Source organism: Lucilia cuprina, chromosome 6 (genome assembly GCF_022045245.1).
Source record: "Lucilia cuprina isolate Lc7/37 chromosome 6, ASM2204524v1, whole genome shotgun sequence".
Lineage (NCBI taxonomy): Eukaryota > Metazoa > Arthropoda > Insecta > Diptera > Calliphoridae > Lucilia > Lucilia cuprina.
Window position 1 is genome coordinate 55,233,108 of NC_060954.1, and position 4,417 is coordinate 55,237,524.

At 28.8% G+C, this 4,417-nt stretch overlaps 1 protein-coding gene across 1 annotated transcript in view; it reads right to left on the reverse strand.

The window, feature by feature from the left end:
• Nucleotides 1–4,417, reverse strand: part of LOC111688087 (probable cytochrome P450 49a1) — a gene marked incomplete at its 5' end in the record, with an annotated part of 17,889 nt that overhangs the window by 2,910 nt on the left and 10,562 nt on the right. The gene's annotated exons all lie outside the window — the stretch shown is intronic.

The window sequence follows — 4,417 nt, forward strand, 5'->3', positions numbered from 1 at the left end:
GAACTAGAACAGAACTAGAACAGAACTAGAACAGAACTAGAACAGAACTAGAACAGAACTAGAACAGAATAGAACTAGAACAGAACTAGAACAGAACTAGAACAGAACAGAACTAGAGCTGAACTAGAACTAAACTAGAACTGAACAAAAACTGTTCTAGAACTAAATTAAAACTGAACTAATGTCCTTTTTGGTTTCGATCTATGATCAATTCCAAATTTCTCGACTATTTCTATTTCACCTAAAAATAAGAAACGCTTTGCTAAGAGCAACACAAAGTTACTCCCTTAAAACTGCTGGGCACATTAAAATTTCAATTGTATGTGTTTATGTGCGTAAGGGAAATGTGCGTGTTGTCATACTAGACCACTAAGGACAAAAGGAAATACGAAACTTAACTAGGCAAAAGTTTTTAATTAATCTTTAGTATTTGTGGGACAGATTTTGTTTTTGATGAGGAAAACAATTTTAATTACAAATAAAAAAATATTTATCAAAGTTATTTGCTAAAATATTAATAAGTTACTATGACAAATTAATAATTAATTGTAAACAACTTTAATTAAGGTTAATTTAAAATTCTTGTCATGTAAAGGAAACAATTTTATTTGCACATTTTTAAGGTTTCCCTCTAAATTTAATTTAAAGTTCATATTATAATTAAAACATATGTTTAAACAGCAAAATTGTAGAAATTCTAAAACCGAAACATGTTAATAAGAGAGGGTAAAATTCTATATAAAAAACAATAAAACAAATAATATCAACCTCCAGTGTTTTAATAAAAAAAAAATAATTTTAAATAACTAAAATAACCAATAAAACTAAGAAAATACTTAGAAAAATAAAAAGTTACACAAAATTTACAACGGAAATAGGAAATAAAACTACTACAACTACAATAAATTTAAAAGAATGAGAGTGTAAATAAACCAGAGTGTATGTGTGTAAACGTCTTCTTAAACAAGTTGTCTTTATTTATATAACAAACAAAAATATTTAAAACAACAACAACTACAACTTAATTTTCAAAATTTATATTTTGTTTTGTTAATAAAGTGCTAAAAAATAACATTATTAATTTACACTCCTCTTCTGCTTTGGTGTTGTTCAAAAAAACAGAAAACGTAATAATAAAAAAACACACACACAAAAAAGTACCTTGTACATCACTACGTATACGTATTATAGTTATTTGTGTTTGTGTTTCACATTCATTTTTGTTTTCTGCATAAATAAAATTTCTTTCGTGTGTCACCGTATTCGGCCAATTGTGGCCGATATAAACGACCTTCAAAACGTTTTGTGTCGAAGCAATACGCACCATGGGCTGCGCACAAAGTGCTGAGGAGAGGGCCGCAGCCGCTAGAAGTCGTTTGATTGAACGAAATCTAAAAGAAGATGGCATTCAGGCAGCAAAGGATATTAAACTTCTTTTGCTTGGTGAGTTTTTTTTTTCAGCTCTTTGTCCCTATTTGTGTGCTCTCACTCTCTTTCTCTATTGTATAAAAAGGATATGAAGGTATATGTGTGTGTATGGACGGAGTAGGGAAAAAGTAGGTCTCTATGTGTGTTTCAATATTTGTGTCGCTTGTCATCAGTTATTGTAATATTTAAGTTTTTTCTCCTTCTGTTTAACTTAAAAAGAATTCTTTTTAATTCACTTCAAATATTTTGTTAGTCTGGCTTTTGTTTGTTAAAATATAATGAGTTTTACTTCTTTTTGTGCTGCTTGTTTAACAAATAATTTAGTTATAACAACATAATTTCTACTATGAAATTAAAAATCTAAAATGGTGTCTGTTGACATATTTTGTAATGAGCAAAGAGTTGTTGTTATCATAAATTAAGTTTATTGGTCTTTCTTGTTTAAAATGTTTTTTAATTGAGAGAATTTAAAAATTGTTTTCGACAAGAATAAAAACAATTCTATAGTCTAGTCTAGGAACTTGTATATAGTTTCGAGTATAAACAGAATAGAGCAAGAACAGAACTAAAACAGAACTAGAACAGAACTAGAACAGAACTAGAACAGAACTAGAACAGAACTAGAACAGAACTAGAACAGAACTAGAACAGAACTAGAACATAACTAGAACATAACTAGAACAGAACTAGAACAGAACTAGAACAGAACAGAACAGAACAGAACTAGAACAGAACTGAACTAGAACTGAACTAGAACTGAACTAGAACAGAACTAGAACAGAACTAGAACAGAACTAGAACAGAACTAGAACAGAACTAGAACAGAACTAGAACAGAACTAGAACAGAACTAGAACAGAACTAGAACAGAACTAGAACAGAACTAGAACAGAACTAGAACAGAACTAGAACAGAACTAGAACAGAACTAGAACAGAACTAGAACAGAACTAGAACAGAACTAGAACAGAACTAGAACAGAACTAGAACAGAACTAGAACAGAACTAGAACAGAACTAGAACAGAACTTGAACAGAACTAAAACAGAATTAGAACAGAACTAAAACAGAACTTGAACAGAACTTGAACAGAACTAGAACAGAAATAGAACAAAACTAGAACAGAACTAGATCAGAACTAGAACAGAACTACAACAGAACTAGAACAGTACTAGAACAGAACTAGAACAGAACTAGAACGGAACTAGAACAGAACTACAACAGAACTGGAGCAGAACTTGAACACAACTAGAACATAACTAGATTAGAACTAGAATAGAACTAGAACACAACTAGAACAGAACTAGAATAGAACTAGAATGGAACTAGAACACAACTAGAACATAACTAGAACAGAACTGGAACAGAACTGGAACACAACTAGAACATAACTAGAACACAACTAGAACATAACTAGAACACAACTAGAACACAACTAGAACACAACTAGAACACAACTAGAACATAACTAGAACACAACTAGAAACTACAAATACATACACTGGTACCAAATCGAAACCAAAAATTTTGCAACTTTTCAATAACATTCGTTGTCAAAATATGTTTATATCGAAGCTGCTTTTCCTCTGTGTAACTTAACTAGAACTACAGACTTTTCGATAGTTTCGTCTATAGTCTTATCTATCGGCACGTATAGATTTAAAAGTTCTCTATAGATATGTCTATAGTCTCGAGTCTTTTAATAGATTTTTGGAAATACTCAAAGTTTAAGTTTAAAATATTAAAGTTTATTTTAATTTGTATGTAAATGTGAACCCCCATTGTTAAATTGTAAAAGTCTATGACTCAGTTTTTTTCGCTGGACATCATTTAAAACGTATTTGTTTCTCTAAACAAATCAGATTAAAAAGTTTATTTTTAGAGAAAAAAACCTTAAAACAAATTTCTTCGAAAATTAGTTTTACCAATGTCCTAGTGAACTTGTTATTTGTTTTTATTAAGAAATTAACTTTTATATAAAAGGGAAAAGTTTTCAAAATTTCCACATCCATCCATCCATCCACCCACTCCAATTCTGTAGTTTTTATAGCCCATTTATAGCATTTGTGTGGAATCATATTGTATCGTTTCTTATTGTAATGTTTTATATATTTGTTTAAGCTCATTATAATTTATGAAAAGTGTGTTACAATTGAATATATTTTGTTTTTTTTTTTTTTTTGGAAAAGTAATGGCAAAAAATAATACCTCAATTATTTGTTTATTAAAACAGAATAATAAACAATTCAAACGAAGAAATTGCGATTTATTGAAAAAAAAAAACATTTTCATTTTTATGGTCGAACAATTGTTTATGATTTTTTGTTTTTCATATTTTCAAATGTACTTTGCTTAAACTCTTAAATTTTGGGTTTTTTCTTGTCTAAAAGAACACTACACAAGAAATTTAAGTTTGATGGATTTTTAGAAAAATTTTTCAAAAAAAAAAAAAAATAAATGAAAATCACATTGACTTGTAATTATAATAATTTAAATTTGTCATTTTCATTTATAAATGAGAAAAAATTCAATTATGAATTATTACGTTTGAATGTCATGTGCACTAAAACTTGTATTTGTTTGACCATGTAGTATGTTTAATATTTGATAATGCCTATCTTTTATTTTTGGATTTTAACTTTGCCCTCCTTTCCATTTTTGAGTTTTTCTAATTGTTTATATTAAAGCGAAAACAAGAACGAAATAAAATGTATTGAATTTTTGATATACACACATAATCTACACTGCGAGAAAAATTTTAATGAATCGATGACTTAGTCTATAGTCTAGTTTGTAGTTTAGTCTCTAGTCCAGTCTTTAGTCAAGTGTTTAGTCAATTCTTTCCTCTAGTCTATAGTATAGTCTATAGTCTAGTCTATAGTCTATTCTATAGTCTAGTCTATAGTCTAGTCTATAATCTATTCTATAGTCTAGTCTATAGTCTAGTCTATAGTCTAGTCTATAGTCTAGTCTATAGTCTAGTCTATAGTCT